At 48.0% G+C, this 27080-nt stretch overlaps 1 protein-coding gene across 10 annotated transcripts in view; it reads left to right on the top strand.

The window, feature by feature from the left end:
- SIPA1L3 (signal induced proliferation associated 1 like 3) overlaps nucleotides 1-27080 on the top strand; it is a 236991-nt gene that overhangs the window by 73580 nt on the left and 136331 nt on the right. For 9 of the 10 annotated variants that reach the window (XM_060650967.3, XM_060650956.3, XM_060650963.3 and 6 more), the window contains one exon: nucleotides 20058-20125. The gene's annotated coding sequence lies outside the window, so the exon portion shown is untranslated. Of the gene's footprint in view, nucleotides 1-6951; nucleotides 6976-20057; nucleotides 20126-27080 lie in introns of those variants that run through there. The other variant, XM_060650962.3, reaches the window with a different exon arrangement.

Here is a 27080-nt window from a genome sequence, read left to right as displayed (position 1 = left end):
ACAAGATGGGGGAGGGGTGTAGCTAATTGAGACCTTTCAGTTACCCTTCAGTGCTTTAGAATAATAATTGCTAATGTGTGGAGAATTTACAATGCATGAGGTATTCTTTAAATCATTTCTAATCCTCTTAACAACCCAATGAAGTGTTTATCATTACTATCCCCATTTAACAGCTGGGGAAGCTGTGGCAGGGGCAAGTTAAGTCATTGGCCAAATTGCTGTTACTGCTCTTAGAGCACCTTAAGGCCTGTCATCTTTGCGGCTCAGGCAAAAAAAGGAGGATTTAACCAGAGCGTGCTGGATGGTCCAGAAAAATGAAAGCGAAGCCTCAGGAAGGACTGTGTACTAGTCAGTTACTTGGTTGCAAGTAACAGAAACACCATAAACCCAAGGGAAAGGATTGGCTCGGGCAACTGGAAAGGCCAGAGGTGGGGTCACCTTCTGGGCTGGTTGGGCCAGGAGCTCAGGGGCCATCACAGTGACCCACTTTCTTTCTGTCCTTCCATTCTTCCCTCTGATAATTGGGTCCTCCTCAAACTTGGCTGCCCTGGAGGTTGCAGACTAGCTGTCCCACTGGTCCAGGTTTAAGACTATTCCTGGCTGGAGAGAGAGGGAAGGTATCTGCCTCCAGTCACAGTGCAAGACATCAGAGCTCCTCTCTGATTGGACTACCACAGGTCCCGTGACCTTCCCTGAACCAATCACTGGGCAGGGTGGAATCACCAGCGGACTGGTTGCTCCCACCCAGAAACTCCTAGAGGAAGAACAGAATGGGTGCTGGGAAGTGGCCAGCCTGTGGATTGGAACCAGAACACGAATGTCGCTATCAGGATTCTTTCCCCATGGCTTCCCTCTGCCTGTGTCTGCTGTATTCATTCTCTTATATTAGTGTGACTGTCTGTCTGTCTCTCTCTCTGTCTGCCTTTCCTTCTAATGGCTGGGAAACCTGGTTATCCACAGACCAAGTTATACACCTTGCAGTACAGGCTCCTGCAGAGAATAACCCTGTATTCTCTCAGCCCAAGCCCAAAACAACCCAACAAATAGAAAATATCTCCCTTTCGACTCATTAATCAGGACCAGGAAGGGCTTCTCAAGACAGGCCCCGCTGAGGTCAGGCACTCTCCTTGGGCTAATCAGCTGTAGGCAGGGAGGGGTCATTGTTCACTCTGTCCTCTTGTGGGTACCTACTGTGTCCCCTTCCCAGGTCCTCTGGGCTGGGAGTTATTAAGCAAGACCCTGAGAACAGTGATTAAGCTGTACCTTTTTACTATACGAATACTAAAACTTCATTTCACTCCTGGGCCACTAGAGGATGAGGGGTGTCCCATGCAGTGTCCATGTTTCCAAAGCAGTACCCTGTAGAAAGGCCAGCCCAGCATGCCATGATCCCTGCCTGCCTCCTGCCCCTAGCCTCGTCCTGTGGGTCCCTCTGCATCTGCCAGCCAGCCACCTGGCCTGCTTTCAGTTCCTTCAATGCATGGCATTTGTTCCCTGCCCCAGGGATGCTTCCTCTTCTCCCGGTCTTCCCCCGCCCCTTCCAATTCTGGCCTGCCCTGCTGACTCTTCTTTCAGATCTCTCCTTAAACCTGACTCCCAGGGGCCTGCCCAGGCTGTGCTCCACCCTTCGTCCCTGAGCTGCTCAGCTGATGTATTCGGGCCTGTCATCCTCTCAATGATAGCAGCTCTGTGAAGGCAGGGACTACACCTATTTTGTTAAATAAAGGTGTAACACCTTCCACCAGATACATATCTTACTGAATCTTGCTGAGGAAATGAACAAAATTATAATAGTAATGTAATAAAAGCAGTAGTGATGGCGAGCAGTGGCTACTTCATAATAGGTATACTGCTAAGCACTTTTACGTACAAAGCTTTTTTTTTTTAAGTTTATTTTGAGAGAGAGAGAGAGACAGGGTGAGTGTTTGCATGCAAGTGGGGGAGGGGCAGAGAGAAAGGGAGAGAGAGAAAATCCCAAGCAGGCTCCACTGCCAGTGCAGAGCCCAATGCAGGGCCTGAAACCCACGAAATCATGAGATCGTGACCTGAGCCAAAATCAAGAGTCGAATGTTCAACCGACTGAACCACTCAGGTGCCCCTACATACAAAGCTTTTAAATGATTGCTCCCATTTAACAAATATAATAATGACAGTAGTTACTTATCAAGTAGCGAGTGCCAGCCATTATTCTAAGTCCCTTACCTGTGTCATCTCCTTGAATCCTAATGGCAGCCCTCTGAGGCCACATTGCTCTCATCCCGACTTCACGGCTGAGGTGCGTAGTAAACATAGTTTACATAAGTTGTTGGGCTTTAGTCCTTTTTCCTTTTTCTTCTTCTTTTAAGTATATGTGCTGCACAGTCCTTTTTCCTTCCTGGCGTGGGGAGGAAAAGCAGGAAGAGGGCGAGAGAGGTAGGAGGGCTTTGAATACTGGCGTGAGAATACTTGCCGGGAGGTGACGTGTTTGCCACACTGCCCCTGGCAGCATCTGTAGAAGTAGGAAGTGCCTGTTAGACGCAGAAAGGTTATTTGACATAAAAAGGTATTTGTGCGTAAGGCTTGTCTAGTGTTGGGCAGAGAGAAGATGGGACCATCACTTTGGAGGGGACTTTGGCAGGATCTGTCATTGTGACCCCCACACGTGCCTGTCCTCTGTCCCAGCAGTTCCATTTTAGGACTTTTGCCTATAGGCATTTCCAAGTGTGGGAAGTGATCTGTGTCCAAGGCAGCTCATTACAGCACCGATTGTCAGCAAAGATGGGAGCTGTCCCTCCATGTCCATCCGTAGGGGCCTGGGTGAATTCAGTTGTCTGTACAGTGGAATGCAGAGGCAACCAAGGGGGACCACAGTCCTGAGAGGGAGTACCTTCCCTGTCTGCGGTACACCATCAAGTATGAAAAAGGAAAGAAAAAGGAATGTCTTCTAATAGTGATTCTTATATCAGAATCTGAGGGAAGAGCATAGGTTTTATGAAGGTGCCAGTCCTGGTCAGCCCTCGAGCACTTTTTAAAAAAATTTTTTTAATGTTTATTTATTTTTGAGAGAGAGAGAGAGAGACAGAGCGTGAGCAGGGGAGGGACAGAGAGAGGGAGACACAGAATCTGAAGCAGGCTCCAAGCTCGAGCTCTCAGCATAGAGCTCAACGTGGGACTCGAACTCGTGAACTGTGAGATCATGACCTGAGCCTAAGTCGGACACTTAACCGACTGAGCCACGCAGGAGCCTCTCAAGCACTCTTAACTCTCAGACTAGATCCTTCAGGTTTCTACAGCGGGTGCTGTGTTCCTGGCTCTGTGTGTGTATATATTTTATATACAGACAGATGTATCCAAAATTGTAATATACGTATGCATGTGCTTATTTCATTACTTGATTCAGGTCTCTGCTTGAATGGCTGGGATACTGCCTCAGGCCTTCCCGAGCACCCTAAAATGGCCTAAAGTGACCCTCCTGTCATTTGCATCTCCTGTTTTATTTTTCTTTACAGCACTTACCAAGAGCCAAACCATAACTGATGTTATGTTTGCTTTTTGCGCCATTCTTAACATGTGAGCTCCTTGTTTTATTGCTATGTCTCAGCATCTAGAGCAGGGCCTGGCTCCTAGTATTTTTTAAGTGTGTGCGGAATGAATGTGAGCAAGCCTGAATAGTGACTGTTTTCCCCATGTTACGGATGTGGACCTGAAGCCCCCCAGAGGCCTTGCCATCTTTTCATGGAACAAACCGAATACCCACTGCTATTCTGACTGGAGAAGAGGCAAGAAATTTGCCCTGGACTGCCATTTATGCTTCTCCATTGACTCACATTTCCTTGAGAGAGGTGGATACAGGCCAGGGTCTCTTCCACTGGGGCCTCTGCTTGTGAAGCACGGAGAAGTGTGCATGGGTAGCTTGGATGATGATGTTCTGGGCACTTACCTCATGGAGAATAGGTAGAGGGAGAAAGAAACTTCCATTTGGAAGGCCTGCCTCCTCAGGAAGACCCTTCACTTCAGCCCTCTGCTTAATATCATCAGAGTCCAGTTTGCCCAAGGGACACCCTCAAACTTGAGAAGCTGAGAATGTCGCTTATTATTTCTTCAGTATTCCGGTTACTATGACAGCTTTGCTAACATCTTTTAGGCCTCCCTCTGTGCCAGGCACTTTGCCAGTCACTTGATACCTGTTAGCTCATTTAATCTTCCCAACAGTCCTGTCGAGGGTAGAAATTACTCCTCCTCTCCCCTCCCCTCTGTACTGATAAGGAAGCCTGGGACTCAGAAAGGTCTAGTGAGGAGTCATGGGTCACACAGGTGCTAAGAGGCAGTGCTGGGACTTGATTGTGGCTGTAGCTGACTACAGAGCTGGTGCTCTCCTGGCCACGTGGCCTTATTGCTTCTTCATCTGCTTTTGGGAATTCTCCCAGTGACCAGAAGGGAAGGGTCTGGTTTCCTATAATGGGGTATGGATTGTTAATTGTGTTGCAGAGCCCTGCTGGCCAGCATGAGGCCTTGATGGGTTGGAGGAAGCGGGTGGAGACCTTTTGCTTATTTCAGACAGACATTTGCCACACAAATGACCAAACTTCTCTTTCTCGTTGGGATTGGTTTCCATCTTGGGCAGAGGAGAGAGTTGGATAAGCGGCCAGAGGAATTCTGTCATCACCCAATCAGATCTGACCCTCCTCTGCTGATAACCCCTCCCATGGCTCCATCTTACCCAGAATAAGAGCCAAAGTCCTCACCTTGCCCAACGAGGCCCCACACAATCTGCCCCATTACCTGTGGGTCCATCTCCTCCTTCTGTTCTCCTCACTTGCCCTGTTCCAGGCACATGGGCCTCCTTTGTGCTCCACAGACACCCAGGTATGTGCCTACCTCAGGGTCCTTGTACTGGCTCTTCCTGCTACCAGGAAAGCTCTTCTCTCATACCCACATCCTCCCTAACATCCTATACGTCTTTGTTCATATGTTACCTCCTCAGGGAGGTTCTCATCTCTCTTTTCTATTTTTCTCTGTACCACTTAACTAACCTATCTCTTACTTATTCTATTGTTCATCTTCCCCACTAGGATCATTAACTCCAGTGTTCTGTTCACCTGGATTCCTAGTGCCTAGAGCAGTGCCTGGCACCAAATGGGCACTCAGTAAACATTTCTTGAAAGCATGAATGAGCTCCCAAGTACAGAATGGTCCAATCTTGTATTATTGTGCTGGGGGAGGAAATGGGTGTGGGGGTGGTCCTGTTTCCGCTCATCAAGCCTCAATGAGCTCCTCTCGTGCCAGGCTGCAGCTCTGGGCTCCAAACGCCAAGCTAAATACATCCTAGTTCTCCAAGCTCCATTTAAGCCACGGAGGGAGGGTGTATCTGTTGGGTATAACTCAGATCCTGCACTCATGGTCTGGCTGCAGGGGAGGCTGTGAGAGCCAGTTCCTGGCCTTTGTAATATCTGATAATGGGAGGCAGGCCCGGCCTCCCACCAAGACCCATAGGTGGGAAATTCCCAAATCATAAGGAATACTATGGGCAGCCAAAATGTTTTTAATTCTTTAAACATTTTATTAAGCTCTGTGTGTAGATATATAAGCAAGGGCACATGCTGAAAGTGTGTAGCTAGATGAACTTTCACAAACTGAACACACTCATGTAACCTGCTCTAAGAACAGTATTTCTAGCCCCCAGAAGTCCCTTTCCTGTTGTATCCCAGTTACTCCTCTCCTCTAGGCAAAACCACTCTCTTGATGTCTCACACCTGACTTTGAACTTTATGTAAATGCTCCTTTGTGTCTGGCCTTTCTAGTCAACATTATGTCTGTGAAAAGTCCATATCATTGCATGTAGTTAGATTTCATGCCTACTCACTGTATACAGTCACAGGGAGGCCTTACTGGCAGGAAGAAACCAGCCTTGAGAATAGCTAGAGCAAAATGTGCAAAGGCCCTGGGGTAGGAATAAGCTTGGAAGGGAAAGAAGGCCAGTGTGGTGGGAGCATTGAGCAATGGGTGAAATGGAAGGAGATGCAGTTCGAGGGATTTTTTAAGCAGAAAGCAATGTGATGTGATTCCTGTTTGATTTGATCACTCTGGCTGTGTGTGGAGAATAGAATCTAAGAAGGCAAGAGGGGACTCCAGGCCACCAGCAGGGATCTGATGGAGTTGTCCAGGTGAAAGATGAGGGTGGTAGCTTGGCTTAGAAAAGAGGAGGGGGCGCCTGGGTGGCTCAGTGGGTTAAGCGTCCGACTCTTGGTTTCAGTTTAGGTCATGATCTCACGTTTGGGGAGTTCGAGCCCTATATCAGGCTCCAAGCTGACTGTGCGGAGCCTGCTTGGGATTCTCTCTTCCTCTCTCCCTGCCCCCCCCACCCCGCCCCCGCTGCCTCTGTCTCTCTCAAAATGAATAAATAAGCTTGAAAAAAAGATAAAGAAAAGAGGAGAAAAGAAATGGATTTAGGAGATATTTTTGGAAACAGTGGCAATAGAACCATTCAGTGAACTTGCCATGGAGGCCATGGAGGATGAGGGAAGGGAAGCCATAAAGGATTCTGTTGCGTGTCCGCATCAAAATTTGTTGGCTCATCCCTGCTAACAGACACTCAGGTTGTCTCCCATTTTCCTCACTTACAGAGGCCGCTCCAGCCAACACCCACATGTACACATCCTTGCTGAGCTGGGTCTCAAAGGATCAAGGGCAAGGTCATCCAGACAGAGGGGACTGCTCGAGCAAAGGCTGGGGCTTCCCCTACACCAGTCCCAGCTCAGACTGGAGCGTAGGCTGCAGAACGGTAGCAGAGGACCTGAATCAAGTAGACTTGCTGCCTGTGTTGAGATGTTCTCCCATGCTCTCCCCAATACCCCCCCCCCCCACCTTCCCCAGAGCTGCTTTCTCATCTGTTCCCCTCCCCTCTGCAGGTTAGTCCAGAACTTCGGCCAGCAGTGCAGTAGCAGGTGTTTATATTGGAGTTGCTGCCATACGAGGGGCCCTTGCTCTCTGTGCGAGGTCAGCTTTGTTTTCCTGTCTCGTGAGTCACAGTGGGGCTTAAAGCATTGGCTGGCGAGGCCTTTGGTTTGGGGCCAGCCGTAGAGGATGCCTGGCCTGCAGGAAATGAATGAGAAGGCCTCCTGTTTGTATGAGCTTGATTCTTTTGTGTCTTCTGTCCCCCGTTCCCTCCTGTTTCTTGTCTCTGGCCTTGTTCTTGAGAGTGTGGGTTCCTCGGGCAGCAGCCGCTGCAGGCCTCTCTCCCCTTTTCTGAGAGACTTTGGGCATTTGGGAGACTCTAGGCCACTCGGCTAGAGAGGGCAGCTCAGCCAGCGTGAGTTTAAAACAGTGTGACCTGCAAGCATCGGAGGAGAGAGAGCCCCCTGCCCTTGTCTCTCTCTGCCATCCGTGCCCTCAGGTCCCTGAAGATCTGGCTGCCACCATGGCTTGGGCTTCTTTTTTGTGCTATGGGGAAGGGCTGGCCAGACTGACGTGCCAAAATTAGCATCTCCGGGAATCTGCTTCCTACCTGCCCAAGGGCTGTAGAATAGGAGGAATTATGGATCACAAGAAGGTAACATCTGACATGTTTCAACTCATACTAGGTCAAAACAAGAAGGGGGCAGGAGGGACAGCCTTGAGAAAAATATAGGGCATTAATGAGTTCAGCTAAGTACTCTCCCAGGTTGCTAGAGGACGTGTGAATCATTGCAACCTCTTTAGAAGGCAGCCTGAAAAATATTTTTTTATTTTCGAATGAGCAGAATATGCACGTGATAAAACACTCAGATGGCACCCAGAAAGTAAGTCTCCCCTGCCCATCCACTGTAACCTAGTTCCCCTCCCGCGAGGACACCCATTTCAGGTGTGTTCTTCCAGAGACTCCATACAAAACCAAGCGGATGCTACATACACAGCTCTACATCCTGATCTTGGAACCCCTTCCGTAATATAACTATATAATACCCATAAGTAGTCTTCAGTATAGCAGTCCTGCTCCTGAGAATCTACCCTATAGAAAAAAATGGCCCCAGTGCCAAAGGATGGTTATTACAGTATGGTTTTCAGGGGCAAACCAACCAACCCCCAGAAATAAAATAAATGCCCATTTTTCAGGGAATGATTGAGTAAAATATGGCACATCCATACTGTGGAATATTAGCTGCCAAAAAAAAACAAACAGTGGGTAAGACCCACTATTAGTTGATTTGGAGGCATTTTTGTGAGAACATTTAAGGGAAAGCAAGATTCAGAGGAGTAAATATGATATCCCATTTATGGAAATTATAATGACTAGTGTATGTATCTGTGTTGTATTTGAGTGATGGTATCACACTCCCTTTCTCTTCCACGTCACATGGCCTTCTTAGCCCAGCGTTCTGTCTGGAAGATGTTGCGGTATCCTTAATTGTGGTCCAGACAAACTTCATACATTGGTCAATGTTAGAGATCCCTTGGGAGGGTGTTCCGGCCACAGGTGGAGAGTCCATGGTGTTGGTGAACCTTCACTTGGACCTCAGACTAGGAGAGGCTAACATGGGTGCTGCGTGAAAAGTCCCTTCTACCTGACCATGACAGGCACTTTGACCTACTTCCCTTTCTCTGTAGAATGAATAAAGCAGCGTTTGGTCAGCTGTTTGAAGCACTCATTGCTACCAGATCTGCTGCTTGTAAGAATGACACAGGGGAGGGGCATCTGGGTGGTTCAGTTGGTTAAGCATCCGACTTTGGCTCAGGTCATGATCTCACGGTTTGTGAGTTTGAGCCCCACATTAGGCTCTGTGCTGATAGCTTGGAGCCTGGAGCCTGCCTCAGATTCTGTGTCTCCCTCTCTCTCTCTGCCCCTCCCCTACTCATGCTCTGTCTCAAAAATAAATAAATGTTGAATGAATGAATGAATGAATGAATGAAAGAAAAGAAGAAAGAAAGAAAGAAAGAAAGAAAGAAAGAAAAGAAAAGAAGAGAAAGGAGGGAGGGAGGGAGGGAGGGAGGAAGGAAGGAAGGAAGGAAGGAAGGAAGGAAGGAAGGAAGAAAGAGTGACACAGGGGAGTTAGAGAAATGGTAAAGTCGAGGCATCAGGTCCCTGGCTATGTTCCAGATGAAGCTTCTTGGGACAGGCAACACAGGTGATAATTTTCCTTGTGTCCACAACCAAGCCCACTGCACAAGAACCATGCAGTGAAATGTTTCTCACATCCCACTCTTAAACCAGATAAGTCCTACTGCTGGGGAAAGTGGACCTAGAAGGAATGTTCTGGGTGGACACATCCCCACAAGACCGTTGCATCGCACCACTCCAGGGGCACTGTTTGCCCTGTGGTTTGTGATGGCGGTGGCCCTGTAGATGTTCTCTATGAGACTTCATTCCTTCCCCTTTCCTACTTCTGGTTCCAGGATGCATTCTTCTAGGGCTCTGGTGTTTCCCTCAGAATGGGTGTGGCTGACAGTGGTTTGGGGCTAATGACCCCTTTGGGATATAACTTGTCTTCTGCTGGTCTTCACTTGCAGTGGGACTTAAAGGGAAAGGCATAAGGGTCAAATTGACCCAAATTCCTCCCCTGACTAAACCATGTTTATTCACACTGCTTTCTCTCCTTCTCCTCCCTCCCCCCTCTCCTCCTCCTCCTCCTCCTCCTCCTCCTTCTTCTTCTTATGTTTATCTATCTATTTTGAGAGAGAGCACATGTGCAAACCGGGGAGGGGCAGGGAGAGAGGGAGAGAAAAATCCCAAGCAGGCTCCTCACTGTCAGTGCAGAGCCTGATGTGGGGCGTGATCCCAGAAGCCATGACGATCATGACCTGAGCCAAAACCAAGAAAGAATCAGACTCTTAACCCTCTAAACCACCCAGACGCCCCTCCCCTTCTTGACTATATCTCTTGCTCCTCCCCACCCCCACTAAAAAGACAGAGAACACTTCTTGTCTCTGTTTTCTCTCCTACATGTTGTTGATCAGAAGTAAGAGCTCCCTTCTTTCTGGCTTACCTATTTCTCTGTGCCCCTCAGAGATGGAAGGACCTTGTTGTTACTGACTTAGAAGCTTGACCTTGCTTATGGTGTGTGTATGTATAAAAGGATGACCCTGAGGTTTCTGATTTGAGCAGATGGGTAGCTGGTGGTGTTTAGTGGACCAGTCTCTACCAGTGGATGGGAGAGAAACAGGTATGGGTAAGGATATTATGTTGATAGGTAGGATCCGTGTACATATATATACGTGAAGAGAGAGAGAATTTAACATCTTTATTGAAAATACAAAAATGTGCCCCACAAAAAAAGCCAGGCAGTGATTTTGTTCATTTATTTAATTCATTTAACAGGCATTTGGTGACCTGCTGTCATTCTGTGCACAACCTGAAGCTGGCAGAAAACCACTTTGGAAAAATTCACGAGACACGTGCATCTTTCTTTTCAGCCTTACGCTCGTGGCCATCCCATCGTCAGTGAGGCCTATGTGTCCTTGATTTGAAATTCACATCTTTACCAGCCTCCTCCTTTCCATTCCTCTGCCCTCGCCCTGGTCCCAGCCACTGCCTCCTCTCCTTGGGTATTACAGTGGCCACCTCATCGTTCTCCCTGCTTCTTTTAAACCCTGACCATCTCTGCACAACAGCCAGAGAAATCTTTCAGAAATGTAGATCGGAACACATCACTCTCCTGCTTCCCCTCATACTTAGAATAGAAAGCACGCGTATGACCGCGGCTCACAGGGCGCTCTGGATGTCTGCCACGTCCTGGAGCATTCCCTCTTGCACCACAACCATCTAGCCACACAGGCCTCCGGTGCATTTCCTTGAACAGCCTCCCACATTCGCCTCCATCTCCTGGGATACTTTTTTTTTTTTCCTTAACTTTCATTAGAGACTTTATTATCAACATAGTGATTGAATCACAGTAGCCCTTTGAGTGCCTTTTAATTGAGATATAATTGACATGTCTTAAAATTCACTCTTTTGAAGTACACAATTCAGTGGGTTTTGGTGTATTCACAAGGCTATGCAACCATCACCAGTATCTAATTCCAGAACATTTTCATTGGCCCCAAAAACAAAACAAAATTCATCAGCAGTCATTCTCCATCCCCCCCCCCCCCCCCATCCCCTCCTCCCAGCCCCTGGCAATCACTAATCTACTTTCTGTCTGTCTGGATTTGCCTCTTCTGGACATTTCATGTAAATGGCATCATACAATACATGGTCTTTTGCGACTGGCTTCCTTCACTCAGCATAATGTTTTCAGTGTTCATCCATGTTGTGCATGAATCAGTGCGTCATTCTTTTTATGGTTGAATAATATTCCATTGTGTAGATGCGCTGCTTTTTCTTTATCCGTTCTTCAGTTGATGGACATCCTGGAGACTCTTACTTCCACTTTTCACATGACTTCCTTCTCCTTTCTCTTCAGTTCTGGGCTAAAATTTACCCTGGTTTCCTACGTGGTACTTCTCACCATTCGTACTCATACATGTATTTGTTTGCCTGTTTGTTTATTTTCTGTCCCCTGTTCTGGACTGTAAGGTTTGTGAGAGCAGGGACTGTGCCTGCTTTTGTCTACCAGGTCTCACACCCTGGTGTGCACAGTGTCCAGCCTAGGGGAGCGTTTCATAATTACTGAGTGAGTGGCTCAGGAGATCTCCTGTAGGTCTTATTTTACCTCCTCGTAGGGCAAAATGGTTGTAATCCGGTTCTGTGAGAAATTCGGTACCTAGCTTTCTGCCTGCTCTTGAGGAGAGATTGAGGGTCCTCTAAAGCATGAGGACACTTCAAATGGTGGCAGGTTTCTTGAGGGGTTTCTCTGGTGTGGAACGCTGTGGCCCATTGGCCGTCTGCCGTGTAAGACCATAATATCCTTTGAAAGTACACTCGGCTGCCGGTAGCAGAGACCAGAAATAATAATAGTTTACATTCCACGGAAGGTGGTGTCTCTGGTGATTAAAATGTCCAGAGGTTGACAGCCCTTGGCTGGTATGGCAGCTCCACAGATGTCAGGAAAAGCAGGATCCTTCTGTCTTTCTGCTTTACCGTCCCTAGCAGAAGGCTTTCATCCTAAAGGTGGCATCGTGGTCCAATATGACTCCTGGTGTCAAGCTAGAGAGTCTGAATCCAGATGGGAATTGGGCGGCGGGGTGGGGGTGGGGGGTGGTTTACAAAATTGTAGTCCACTCCATGTTTCTGGTGAGGAATTTTCCTTGAAGCCCCACAACAACTTCTGCTTACCTCTTGTTGGCCACCCCTAGCTGCAGGGCAGGTTGGGAGATCTTGCATTAGCTGAGCACTCGGAGAAGAAAGGGAAGGATGGCTACTGGGTGGGCAGCTAGCACCCAGTAGGTCTGTTTCCTGCCCACAGTACCCTGGGCCCTGGAGCCAGCTTCTCCTCCCTGGCCCGGACCTTCAAGCTTCCTTCCTTCCCTAAGGGGCCAGAATCAGAGCAGTGCCTTTCTCTGTGTGTCCACTGGAGCAGAGAGTGGGGTTTTGAAGCTTTTCACAGACCTTCCATCCAAAAAATTCACCATGTCACCAGCAATAAGAACAATGGCAGCTCACCTTTATCGAACATTCGCTATGTAATAGGTTTTGTTCTAAATATTTTTCATAGAGGGGCGCCTGGGTGGGTCAGTTGGTTAAGCATCCAACTCTTGATTTCATCTTAGGTCATAATCCCAAGGTCGTGGGATCAAGTCCTGTATTAGGCTCTATGCTGAGCGTGGAGCCTGTTTAAGATTCTCTATCTCCCTCTCCTTCTGCCCCTTCCCTGTTTGCGTGCACGTGCAGTCTCTCTCTCTGTCTCTCTCAAAATAAAAAATAAAAACCTAAAAAATAAATAAATAAACATTTTCATAGAATAATTTATTTAGGCCTCACAACACCCCAATTATTATTTATTATCCCCATTTTATAGGTGAGCAAACTGAGGCACAGACAAGTTGAGTAATCCTAGATGTTCTTACTAATGATGTTTTTTTTTTTCATTCTTCCCTTTCAATATATTATGAATAAGAGGATTAAAAAATAAAGACTGACCTATTTTGGTAGATTGACCACTCTTCCATCTTCCATCTGATTAGCTGAGATCTGTGGGAGTGCTTTGTGGAAAAGCACCCGGCAGTCAACCACATTGACGAGCTGTCTTTATGGAGTGCAGGAAGGGGCTTAACTGTTGGCACATCTAGCAAATGGCTGGTGACAGGAGGAAAAAGGACCCACAAGCTCTGCAAGATTTCGCCAGCCTGGGAGCCTGGGGCCAGCAGACCCCAGTGCAGTTGTGCCAGCGGGCTGGGCTTGGCCCTTAAAATCACAGTCTCCCCGACTGCTCTTACAAGTCCATAGGGAGAAAGAAGGCAGCTTGCAGTTCAAGTCCCCCGAGAATTAATTCAGACACCACGTCATCCCTGGATGCCTGTGACCAGTCACGCTTAGTGGAAATCTGATTCCCAAAGTTCATCTCTGAGTCCTTTTGAGACACTTTCAAATCCGTGTTCGTGGCCGCTCGCACTCTCCACAGCCCGTGGCAGCCAGATCCTGGCTGAGGCAAGATGTCTTAGTTAGGCGTGCATTTGGCTGCAAGTATCGGCCTGAAACAGGCAGCATTGTCATTTCAGTACATAAGATGCCGTGTGTCAAGTAACATCTGGAGGGAGAAGATGTGGCTCAATGGTGTGGCAGAGGGCATGGTCAACGCCAGCGCTCCTCTGACTCTCTTACCCCCTCGTGGCCACAGATGGCTGCTGAACCCACTTTCCCAGGGGGCCAGGGCACCCAGAGAATTCAGTCCTTCTGTTCTGGCAGAGTAGTGTTCTGGAGACAAGTGGGACCCTCTCAAATCCGAGTAGCATCACACCTGCATTCCAAGCTAGTGAAGGGACAAAGACTGTGAATGAGTCTTTTTAAAACTTTTTTTTATTTTTGAGAGAGAGACAGAAAGGGCAAGTGGGGGAGGAGCAGAGAGAGAGAGAGAATCCCAAGCAGTCTCCGCACTGTCAGTGCGAAGCCCAGTGTGGGGCTCGAACTCACGAACTGCGAGATCACGACCTGAGCTGAAACCAAGAGTCAGACGCTTAGCCGTCTGAGCCACCCAGACGCCCCTGAATGCGTCTTTTTGTGAGACGGACACTCTCCTAGAATTCCTGAATGAGACATCTTCACTTACACCAACATGAAGATACGCTCCTGTGTTCTCTTCCAGACACACTTGTATTTTGATCCATCTGAAGTCGATGTCTGGATGTGGAGTCAGATGTGTTTCGGGGCTCAGCCCATACTCTTAACTGCTGTGTTTGGGAAGTGGCATTGTTGGCCGTTCTGGAGCCAGATCAACTAGGTTCAGATCCCGGTGGATTTGTGCCATCTACTTGCTGTGTGATCTTGGGCAAGTTACCTCTCTGTACCTCAGTTTGCTGGTCGGTTAGAAATGGGGATGCTAGCAGACCCTCTTCACAGGGTTGTTCTAAGGGTCAAACGAGTTGATAGTTAACTGAAAACAGTGCTGGCATGTAGTCAAATCAAAGCAAAAACCTCATGCTTTAAACCAGAGTGAGAATTTGCAAGGCCACATGGGTCTGGGAACTCGGCAGGGAATCCCAGTCAGTGGGGGAGTGAAGTGTGTCACTGAGGTTACCGTCTCTTCCTCTTTACAAGAAATTGCCAGCCGCGGTCTCAAAATGTCTGTTCCTGTGTATGCTCCCACCCGCGGTGACTGAGAGTTCCCCTTAGCCTGTAACTTCAATAGCATTCGGTGGTGTCAGAGTCTGACATTTTGGCCAGTCGGCTGTGCGTGAAGTGGTCACACGTTGCTGCCTTCCCTCAGCAGTTTCTCTGCAGAGGCCTGTCTTGAGCCACTCTACCGCGGAGTTACTTAGGCTAGGCTGGAGGTGGGACAGTGAAGTCCCCAGAGCCCTATGTCATGATGCTTATCCTCTGTGGGGGACAGGAAATGAGGATGTACGACCCTGGAAGTCAGTGACCCAGCCCTAGTCATATCTGTGGACTGAATCAATCAATGAAAGAACTAGTGCTAAGTCGTTAGTGTGTTATTAATAGAATATAGGTCCTAAGAGAAAGCATGATTAATTGCAAGATGATCTCAGCGGCTGCCATACAGTGTAGCAGTTGAGGGCCTAGATTTTCCCAAGGCAAAGTCTTTTCTTCGCACAGCAGCTTTTCTTTGTTGGCAGGTGGGTAGAGACAGTTGAATGAACAGATATTTTCCTAAGTCCCTATTCCAAAGGTGGGATGAGGATGGGCATAATGGGAATCTTCTCTAAATGAAAGATGATTGAACCTCTTTATTAATAGGTGGGTAGGTCCCTGTGGCCCCAATGTGAAGCTCTGGTAAAGTCTAGAAAGGAGAAGGGAGCTTGTAGCAAAAGCCCCCAGTGAGCTGGGTTCTCCTTTACCTTAAGTCTTAGTGCCTAGATCAGCCACTTGCACAGCGAGCTGCGCGGAGGAGAAAGGTCTGGCTGCCCCCATGAGCACTTGGTCAGGAGGAGTGCGTGTGCCCCGGGCGATCTTAGAGGGTGGATGAACACTGGCCAGGGTTGTGTGTCCTGCTCTAAGACAGAGAGCACCAGAGGAAGCCACCATCTCTGGGCACAGGGAGAGAAAAGAGCCAGTGCCTCGTCCTAGCCTTTGGGGCTAGTAATCCTGCCCACTGGAAGGGCAGGTGCCAGATTACGGGTCGTAATCTCTGACCCGTCAGATCAGCCACCACTTCTTGACCTGGTCTGCAGGGAGGACCAAGCCAAGGGGAGTGGAGAGGTGTAAGCGGATGATCCTTTCCGTACGAGCTGAGATCAAAATCCAAGGGAAGAATAGAAATGTGAGGCCCAGAAGTACAGGAGCAGAAAGGCCCGGGTGCTCGGGCTGCTTTGGGATCAGAGAGCAGCACCCTGGCTGGTTGCCCCTGCAGAAGCACCTCACGCGGAGCCATGGCAATAATGCCTGCTTCATTAAGGTGTCAGTGAGGATCAAAACCAAGGTCAGTAACATGTTAATACTTTGAAATGTGATAGAAGAGATCGGCTTTCCATATGTTACTTGTGGAGTGGTAGAACTTCTGTCGGACACTTCCCTGAAAGCCCAATTTTTAAAGCAGAAAAAAAGTGGAGCTGCTGTGTTGCTAAATGGGGGCATGGGGTTCCGCAGCCTCACCCGCTGCCTCCCCTTACCCTCTGCAGTCTCGCCTGAGGACCGTACCTCTGGACCCTCTAGAGAGGCCTGGCTCTGCCTCCCCCTGGGCCCAAACAAGCCACATAAGCGTTCTGAACCTGTCTCCTTATCCATCAAGTGGACGGTTCAAACTGGATCAGAGTGTTCTTCACCCAGTTCCTATGGACAGCAGCTTCAGAGCCCTTTGGCATTTTTGAAACACAGTATTTTGTGGGGGTATTTTTTCCCCCTCTTTCCGGAGAGACATGACATAGTTTTGTTTTGTCAGCTTCTTAGAAAAGATCGTGTTCACCGAAACATGAAGGAATGCTGTATTGATTTCTGAGGTCCCTTCCGGTTCCATCAGTCAGTGATTTCTGTTGTAAATGACAGAATCTTCCCAGCTCAAACTGGCTTAAACTGCACAAGGAAGTTAATGGCTTTGGGACCTGAAAGTCCCAGAGCTGGCCTGACTGGAGCCAACACTCAGGTATTCTTGTCAGGAAGCTATCCTTCTCCGCTTCTGGGTTCTGCCTCTGTCAGCTTTGACTTCTTTCTCCGGTACCTCCCCCCCCCGCCACCTCCCAGGTGGCAGAGAGGCCTTCAGCAGCCCCTACCTTCCTTCCATCCCATCCCTTTCCCCCCAGTAATTCCAGCAAACTTTCCAGGGCCTACTCTGATTGGCCCTGCTTAGATCATGTGTCCCTCCCAGAGCCAATTGCTGTGGCTGAGGGGAGGAACCAGTCAGACTGTGAGTCAGGCCAGGCTATCCCCTCACCCCAGCTTCTGTCATCTAGGATTCTGTTTCTTGGTATAAACCCTGGGAAGCGAGACGCGTGGCCCCGCGACCAGGTGGGCTGTTGCTCTGGCGGGTGTGCTGGGATTGATGAGGCAAGTCCAAGGGCCTCTTCCCTTCCCAGGTGGTGTGAAGAGGGGCTCTGGGAGGTCTGGGGTCCTGGCTGAATTGCTGACCCTGTAGCCCACCTTTGCTGCCATTTCCACAACCCCTCAGCATCGTCCTCTCTGCTGTGACCCCTCCCATGTGTGAGGGACCCCACACTGGTGGATATGACAGCTCCCTCCAGTCAGAGAGATGTGGCACCACCACACGTCACTGCTGATGTGACTTTAAAGAGCCATATACATCACTCTAGAGAAAGGAAGGAGGAAGAATGAGAGTGGCAGAAAAGCAATTTCCGCTGTATTTTAAAAGGCAGCTATTAAAATTTTACAGGAGCTTTATTGCAGGGGCTTTCTGATCATCCCAGGAATTTTTTTTAATGGAAAGTCTGGTGATAAAGGAAATGTTCTGGGTGCTTCTGGTTCCCTCATGCCCTGTCAAGCATCTTGAAAACCACAGTTGTCAGGGCTTCATAGACCAGCTTGGGGGAAAGCCAACTACCCAAGAGACTATTTCTGAGTTTTTAAAGAGTGTGTGTTTTTCTGTATTTGCTGTTTCTATGTATAGTAACTCTGTCTAATTTCATTTTGTGCTTTCCTAAATGCCTTGGTAGTGAGCTATGGGAATTGTCAAGAACTGCACTCAACTCTGCCCTTCTGTGTAATTGAGTCATTTGGTTTTGTGAACAAATGGAAATTCAGGTCAACCTGCTTAAGTGTAAAAAGAAGCATTTGCACTTACTTCCTGGGACATTGTGCACTGAATAGCTTCAGGTGTGGCTAGATCCAGAGCCTCACATGAGGTTGCCAGGACCCTGTTTCCTTGTACCTCGTGGCTCTGTATTCTTTTCTGTTGGTTTTGTTGTCAGATAGGCTCTGAAGCCGCTCTGTATATATATCCAACCAGCTAAGCAGTGCCCCAAGAGAAATAAACCCATCTCTTTCCCGTTAGTCCCAGGATATGTCCTGAGACTGCTTTTATTGAACCTAATCACCATGGCTTCAATGCCAGGGCCACTCCGAGCCATCTCTGAGGCAAGGAGCAGGAAAGAGGAGGTTAGTGGCTTTGTTGGCCAGACCTGGATTGTATGGCTAGCCCTCCAGGACCCCTTCCCATACAGTGTTCACAAGGATCTGAATCTGCCCCACACTTCCCAGTTATTACCTTCCCTAGGAATCTGCTCTGCCTTTTCCCTATTGGGATTCTTAATCCTGGGTCCATAGACCCTTGAAGGGTCCTTGGATAGAATTTAGAGGATCGCAAAGTTGGCTGGGAAAAAGGTTACATCTTTATTCCCTCTGCCATCTGGAATTTAGCATTTCCTTTTCTTCAGAATGAGAGCCAAAGCTACAGTTGTATTGCAGTACCTGTGACTTTGTCACCACTAGAAATTAAAAATATTTCCATATCACATTACGATTATTGCAGATATTGCAAAATATCACTTACACTCATCTGTTTCTAAATTACTATGGTTATTGGACACACCATTAGGATCTTATAATTTAAAGCATTCATAAAGAAGCACGAATATTACTTATCTCAGATTAGGTTTTATTTTATAGATACTTTGATATCTTAATATAATTGGTTTCCTTTATAGCCTTGGGTATTGTATCTTGTTGACTTAAAAACATGATTCTGAGAAGGAGTCCACACTCGTCTTTGGCAGGCTGCCCACAGGCATGAGAAAAGTTAAGAACCCCTTTGGGTTTCTCCAGGAACCTCTAGGAGCAAGATTATTGAAGACATCCTGATTCCTAGATTCTGGAGAGCTGGCTAGCTACTCGCTAGGTTTCCTTCCTGAGAGCTGGCTGGAGTTTGAGCTCAGCCTTGGTGTTTGAGTAGCGTTTGGGCATCGTGCTATTGGGGAAAGGGAGGCATTATCTGCCTGTAGTTAGCTCTCTCTTCATTGACCGCCATGGCCACTGGCTTAGCCACATGATCAGGAGTAGGTGAGTAGGCTCTGGAGCCAGGCTTCCTGGGTTCATCCCATCTGTAATATACTTTTGACTGGCCGGGCAGCTTCAGCTAGTGAGTTGTTTTTTTTTTTTTTTTTATCCATTCTGTGCCTCAGTTTCCTTTTCTATACCATGAATGTAATCATAAACATCTATTTCTTAGGGTTATTGAGAGAGTGAAATGAGTTAGCACATGTCTGCTAGGACATGGCCTGGCACATGGGGAGTGAGAGTCATTATTTAATGGCCATTCCTTATAGGAAGGTTCTGGATTATCCTCTCAGATCTCATCTCCCTGACTTGGTAAACCTGGCGTAAACAGAAACATGAGGGTGAACAATACAGATAGTGGAGACATTCATTCATCCATAAAATATCTATTCAAATGTGAACAACCATACTAAATATTCAAAAACATAAATTAATAATATACAGTTTTCATGATATAGCCATTCAAATATGAACAACCATACTAAGTATTTTAAAACATAAATTAATACTATAAAGTTACAAGTCAGGACAAGCGCTATTTATCTCTGCCACTTCTCTATTCAAAATTGTCTGAAGGAAATATCCTTATAATGGCCTTCCATCTGCCGCTATCACCTCCCTGCCCTCGTCTCCGACCACTCGCCCCCTCACTCACCCTGTGCCAGGCACATGGGCCCCTTGCTCCTCCTAAAATTCTCCATATACATACCCTGCCTCAGGTCCTTTGCACTGGCCATTCCCATGGCCTGGAATGCTCTTGCACAGAAAGTCACACAGCCTGTGGTCCTCTGGAATTAAGGTGTCTGTTCTGTGGCCACTCTTGCAAACAGCAGGCCCATCATTCTCCTCAGCCTGCTTAGTTTCCATCAAGACTGCTGACTACTCCCTGACTCCGCATCATGTATTTGTTTTATTGTCTTCCTCCTTTACTGGAATGTCTTCTCTCTGAGGACAGCAGTGTTGTCCTGGTCACTGGTGTTCCCTTGGTGCCTAGCACAGAGCAGGTGTTCAGTAAACATTTGTTGAGGGGGTGAATTTGTAAATGACAGAAACTGCGGCAGGAAGGCTCAGACTGGCCAAAGACATAACCTTGTGTTGTTCTTCTCCACAGATGCACGGTCTTTGACATTGGCTCTCGTGGGACCCTCAAGGGACACTAGTGCCCAGAACACACTGAGGGTGAGTACAGTGTGGCTGTTTGCTTAAATTTTATAACTAGTCCACATAGGTCTCTATTATCTTTAAAAATTACTTGAAAAAGTATTGAGGGGAAAATGAAAGTCTCCTTCACTGTCCTATGCATCACCTGCAAGTCTAACACCTTCCCTGAGAGCTAATTACGTCAGCAGTCAGGTGGGTGTCATGACAGACCTCTTCCCGCGAATAGTCCTACTTAACGCACATGCGCACTTACATACTTCGCAGCACAAAGAGAAGAGAAGTCATGCTGTATGTGGGTGCTTCCACAGTGTGTTTCCCACCATCCCTAGCAGCAGAGTTATCTCGGAGATCTTTGTTCGTGGCACACATCTGTGTATCACACTCTTTTTTAATTCAATTTTTTAAATTTACACAGAATAAAATTCACTCTCTGGCATAGAGTTCTCTGAGCGTAAGCAATTGCAATGTTTGTGTAACTGCCCACCACCATCAAGAGACAGACTGGCCCCCTCACCCACCCTGTGTGGATGTGCTGTTCCTCTGTAGGCTGAAGATACAGCATAGGTACTGACACAGAATTAAAACATGTACATATGGCAAATACCTGTGATATAAAGATTTTGAATATGTTATAATTAGGTTTATGGGGACTTTGCTAGTGAACATCCTGTTCTGTGTCTTTGGCATAGGCAAAGCGATGGCACTCAGTTGCCAGTGGGGCATTCCAAAATGAGGGCGCCAACCTTTGTTGGCAGGATGCCATGCGGGTGCTTGGGAGTGAGGGCGCTGTCTGATCCTCGAAGCACCAAATGCCCTTAATGGTATGGCAAGTGGAGAACAGAAGATTCTGACGTCCAGACTCTGCCCGGTTTGTGTAACCATGATGTTGGCTAAGTTGCAGGGACCAGCGGGTTGACCCTTGGGAACCGAGTGAATCTAGACAGCAGCTTCTCTTCTTGGCTGCTTATTGGGTCTCTTCACCTTCCTTCATCCTGGCCCAAGGCTCTGCCCAGGTACCTGGAGCGTGTTCATGGAACAGTCTCAAGGGGCTGCATTTCCATCAAAGGATGCTTCTCAGCACAATTTCTTTATTAGCTCTTTTATTTTGAAGGAATTTTAGACCCCAGAAAAGTTACACCAAGCGTGCAGAAAGCTCACGTACCTACCCTTCACCCAGCATCCCCTAATGTCACCATCTTAGGCAGCCTTGGCACAGCTACCAAAACCAGGAAATGAGCACTGGTCCAGTACTGTGAACTAAGAGAGTTGAGTCAAGTTTTGCTAGTTTTCCACCGATGTCCTTTTCTTTTCTTTAAAAAAAATTTTTTTAAGGTTTATTTATTTTTGAGAGAGAGAGCAGGGGAGGAGCAGAGAGACAGGGAGACACAGAATCTGAAGCAGGCTCCAGGCTCTGAGCTGTCAGCACCGAGCCTGACGCAGGGCTCGAACCCATGAGCTATGTGATCATGACCTGAGCCAAAGTCAGATGCTTAACTGACTGAGCCACCCAGGTGCCCCCTTGATGTCCCTTTTCTGTTCCAAGGTCCTATCCAGTATGCCACACTGTGTTTAGTCGTCCTGTCTCCTTATTCTCATCCAGTCTGTAATGGTTCCTCAGTCTTTCTTTGTGCTTCATGACCATGCCCATAAATATGCCTTTGATCACCTACTGTTGTGTTCTAGGTACTGGGGATTCAGGAGTGAACAAAGTAGAATCCTTTCCCTGTGGGAACTGACATGCTTCTGGAGAATAGAACGACAGACAAGTGAATGTAGGAGAAGTCCGTAAGACAGGAATGGGGCTGCCTAGAAGGAACAGGAGTTATTTTAGGCGAGGTAATCCGGGAAGGCCTCTCTGAGGAAGCCCTGAATAAGAATAAGGCTCCCAACCTAATTCATCCACCAGCCAGCAGGAGATCTAAATAAATTATCTCACTTCGAAACAGGGTTTCAGGAATTGCAGCAACAGGACACTGTTTCCTCTCGGTGGGGCAGCCCCTTCTTAGCTCTCGCCTTTTGTTGCCCTGTAAAAATGCAAAGCATTGCCAGATCCTCTGACATTTTTTTTTCCTGATAGACAGCAAAAATGAAGAATTCTTGCTAGTCCAATAGACCCAAATTATGCTACATCAGATAACTTTTAGTGATTTGTGGATGAACATATTTTGTTTACCTTGTATTTGTTTATTATTATTATTTATTAAATTGCTTTTGTAACAAAAGATAACTGATTTTTCATTTTGGTAGTAATGTAGATTCCATTTTATTTTATTTTAGAGAAAGAGAACACAAGAGAGGGAGAGGGGCAGAGGGAGAAAGAATTCCAAGCGGGCTCCGTATGGAGCCCAACGTGAGGCTTAGTCCCGCAACCCTGGGATTATGACCTGAGCCGAAATCAATAGTCAGATGCCCAACTGACTGCTCCACCTGGGGGCCCCAGTAGACTCGTGTGTGTGTGTGTGTGTGTGTGTGTGTGTGTGTGTGTGTGTTTAAGTTTAAAAATGAATTGGATTAGTGGGGCTCCTGGCTGGCTCAGTCGGTGGAGCATGCAACTCCTAATCTCGGAGTCGTGAGTTCAAGCTCCACATTAGGTGTAGACATTACTTTAAAACAAATAAATAAAAATAAAAACGCATTGGTTTAAAGAAAATATTAAGTAAATAATTGCATAGATGGGACTAGATACAGCTGAAAAGAAGAGCAGAACACGGTGACTGAGGCTCGGTAGGCACTATTCTAATTCAGTTTCCCACTCTTTCTCCTCTAGTTTGGGGGTTCTCATCCGGGGACCTGAATAGAGGTTGGCAAACAGTTACCACGGACAGGTGCCCTGAACCATTTGTGTTATGGTGGGTCCATCAGCCAGGAATGCTTTTAGCTACCAGAACAGAAAGCCCAGCTTGCAGCATTTTAAACCACCGAGCATTGATTTCTCTCCCATAACAACAAACATGAAGGTATTTGGTTAGTTCAGAGGCTGAGTGGTGTCCAGCCTGGAGCTTCTTTGATTTACTCGGCCTTCCCTCACGATTACAAGATTAGTGCTGTAGCTCCAGTCAGAACAAGGAGGGGAAGGCCAACACCCAGCCACACGTGTTTTCCTTTTCTGGACCACTTACAAATTCTCCCCAAAATCCTCCCACAAGGTTCCACTTACATCTCACTGGCCAGCAATGTGTCACGTGGCCTCCCCTAGCTCCAAGGAAGGTGGGAAATTTCATTTAGCTTTTTCAGCCTCTCCTGAGGAGGAAGCCAGAGGAAAAGGGAATTGAGAGTGTCAGTCGGGTTAGCCAGCCAACAGTGTCTGGCTCCACAGGGGAAGAGAAACAATAATAATTAACATTAATGGGTACTGACTCTGTGCCCAGCCCTTCTGTGAGCACTTTACACGCATGATCTCATTCACCCCTTGCACCCACCCTGTGAAGTCGCTGCTATGATCTCCCCACAGGAATGACTTGGAAACTGAGGCACAGAGTGGTAAAGCCACCTACCAAGTCAGGGAGCCAGGGTGGGGACCTTTGCAGTCTGTCTCCAGAGCCCTCGCTCTTGGCATTACACTTGGTTACCTCATAAGAGGTAACCTGGGGTCCCCAGACTGCTGGCTGTGTGACCTCGGTTTTAAATTCTTCCAGCAGGGGAGGAACAGGGCAGCGTGTTTTCTTTGGGGAAGTTTCGGTCATTACAAAGTTTCTTGTGAATCACGTCCGCCCTGTGCTCTACCTTTCCCTGGTCCTGGTCCAGTCCTGGTGAGCCAGCACCGCACATCTTCCTGGCTTGCAGATGGCTGAGAAGGCTAGTCCTGGCCTCCCCTTTCCAAAGAAATCTTACCTGTGCTTTTAATGCATCTTTCTAGAATGAGGCTCAGGCCTTGTTTCCTTTTTTGGGGTTCTGCTGGTCGATTCAGCACACATTTAACGTGCTCCTTCTCTGTGCCTATTCCTGAGGGGTAGTAACCTCATGGCTGGTGGACCCTGCACTTAATGGGGCTCCTCCTCCCAGGAAGGAGGCAGGCCCTCAGTGACAGTGACAGCCCAGAGCAGTTCAGGGCTGTATGGGGGAAGCCCAGGGGATGGTGGACCCCGGAGGTGGCTAGCCAACCTGGAGGTCATCTGGGGCTCCTGGAAGCAGCTTTGGGCCTTAGAGAAGAGAGAGATTCATCAAGGAGCAGTTTGCCCTTCTCCACTCCCCCTGTCTTCAGTGAAACTCCCCTTTCTTCTTTCTGAATCGCCATCCTTTCCTCTGTAAAATTAGGGGTTTGGACTTGGGTTTCCATCCATCTGTCTCGTAAACATTGGTCATTTCCCATTTCCTGCTCTTGTGCTGGGCACGAGGCTTACAGGGCGGCCCTCCTGGAGAGAGAGTATTGTGGGAGAGATCTCTGGGTAAACAGCCTGGAGCGATGGGAGTTCTAATAGGGGAAAGCCACAGGACTGTGGGAACTTGGGGGGACACCGAACCCTAACTTGACATTTCAGGGCAAGTTTCTTGAAATCGAAATGGCGAAATCAGGAATGGTTTCACGTGGTAGCCAAGAGCAAGAGCTCCAGAGTCCGGCTACGCGCAGAGCAGGGAGTGTAACCCAGGAGCTTCCTAACCCTTGAGAATTGACAAGTGATTATGGGGGCGCCCGGCTGGCTCAGTCGGTTAGGCATCTGATTCTTGATCACAGCTCAGGTCTTGATCTCAGGGCCGTGAGTTCAAGCCCCGCATTGGGCTCCATGCTAGGCATGAAGCCTACTTAAAAAAAAAGAAGAAAGAAAAGTGATTATGAATCTCAAATACTTAAGAGTAGTGCCTGGCACAAAGTAGCGACATAATACATGAGATGGTGGTGGTAGTGGCCGCAGCGACAGCGGCAGTGGTGGTGGCTTATATGCCTTAGCCTTGACTGTGTGTCCCAGGTTAGGCAGCTTCGTCTCCAGCCCGTAAGATAGTAAGCACTAGCTGGTGGTGTTAGGATTACTTATTTACCAAATAGGAGTGTTTACCTTGTGCCCAAGCTGGTATGGTGCCAGGATTAGCAGTGCTGTGCTCTGGGGACACGGCTCGTTCAGCTGAGACCTGGGCCAGAAATCGCACAGGAACAGAGCAGAGTGTCTCTGTTGTGTATTGGAAACCCACTGTTGTTGGCTTCCCAGTCCTTTTCCACCTAGCCAGTCCCTGGGCCTTTCAGCACTGGCTGCTAGCACGTGGGCTGCCCTTGACCTCTGCGGCCAGAACGCATGGATGCTCTGCTCAGCCCATCAGCTGAATCCCAAATTAGACCTGACAGCGTGATTTATTCTCTGGGATGGAGCTGGAAGGGCAGAACCCCAATGGGTGATTCCGAGGGAAGGTTGTCAGCCCGAATTAGCCCGGGCCCTTTCATGCAGTCTTGCTGGTTCAGCTTCCTCTAGCTAATAGGGTTTTCCAGGGTGTTGCTGGCTTCTGAGCCTCCTCCTGTCCCCAGGGGCTGAGACTTGACTGTGATCCCTGAGGAGCTGTGTCTGATGAGGGCCCCGAGGTGGGCTCTTTCTGAAGGGAGTGGGTGCTCTGTGTCCTTTCATCGTTTGCATCAGGAATTGAAAGTGGCAATTTCCCAGGGAGTAGTCCGTCTATCCACCCCCCCCCCACCCCCACCCCCCCCCCCCACCGCCTTCCTTTCACTGAGGTTCAGTTCTGGCAACAGGAGGCCACGCACAACCTTGATACTCACCTCCCAGTCTGTGATCACCCTTGTCTCTGCGTCTAGCTGCCTTCCTTCCATCTCAGGAATGCTAGCGATAGGCAAGCTTCTGCTGCGATAACAGGTTGACCCTGAAATCCTAGAAGTTGGAAATAACGAATGTCAATTTCTTACTTGTGACACAAGGTAGGTTAGGTTGGCAGGGGGCACTTTACCTTGTACCTCAGAGATGCAGGTCGATGTGGGCTCCAGTCTTGAAGCCTCATGACTAGAACACATAGCCTCCAGGGTCACCGTGGCAGAACAGGGAACTAGAGACTCCCACAGCACAACACTTAGATGCTGAGGCCCAAAGTGACACAGTTCACTTCCGCTAGTACCCAGAACTAGTTACATGGCCCTGCCTAGCTGCAAGGGACTAGAAATGTGGAGGTACGTGGGTATTCAGTGAACAGTAAATGTCCTGGCCACAACAGTCAGGTGTGGTATTTATTAAGCACCTTCTGTGGGCCAGACCCTTTAGAGCTTTGGCAATACAAAGGGGTCCTCACCTTCCTGGAACTCATTCTCAGTGGAGGAAACAGAAGTTAAGTAATTACAAAAACAGCTGTGTGATTGCATCTGTGCTAAGTGCCCTGATGGAGGAACCAGCAGGGCATATCTAAGGGGAGTCTGATGTGTTTTGGAGAGATCAGGAGATGTCTGTTGTGAGGACTGACATTTGGGAGGAGGCCTGAAGGATCAGTAGACTTTAATGGAATGCGAGGGAGCTCTGGGCTAGAAGAGTTTGACTCTGCGAAGGAACAGGACGAAGGCCAGTGTAACTGCAGGGTCACTACAGGGAGAAGTCAGGAGGAGATGGGTATTTGGAACACCTACCTTTTGGAGCTGTTGCAAGAACTGAGCTCAGTCATTGTTTCAGCAAATACTGAGTTCCTGCCCTTTGGCAGGCAGAGTTTCAGGTACTAGGGGCAGAGCAGTGAACAAGACAGACAAATGTCCCTGCTCTTGTAGAGCTGAAGTTCTAGAAGGAGGAGCTAGACAATAAACAAGAAAAGCAAATAAGGTGATTTTACCTGGTTAAAAAAAATATATATGTATGACCAATAAATAGGGTACTTTGTAATAGAGAGTGTATAGCTCGGATGTTTTTGGCTGTAAATGACAGAAAACCCCATGCATGCTGGCGTAGGCAGTCAGGGAATGTGTCCAGAGGTCCAGTCAGGGACCAAGTCCAGAGGTTCTTTGGGCTGTTTTTTGGGCTTGTGACATGGTAGCTCAACAGTGGTATTGAGGACCCAAGTT

This window comes from Panthera onca, chromosome E2 (genome assembly GCF_046562875.1).
Source record: "Panthera onca isolate mPanOnc1 chromosome E2, mPanOnc1 haplotype 2, whole genome shotgun sequence".
In the NCBI taxonomy this organism is placed as follows: Eukaryota; Metazoa; Chordata; class Mammalia; order Carnivora; family Felidae; genus Panthera; species Panthera onca.
This window is presented reverse-complemented; position numbering and strand designations above follow the sequence as displayed.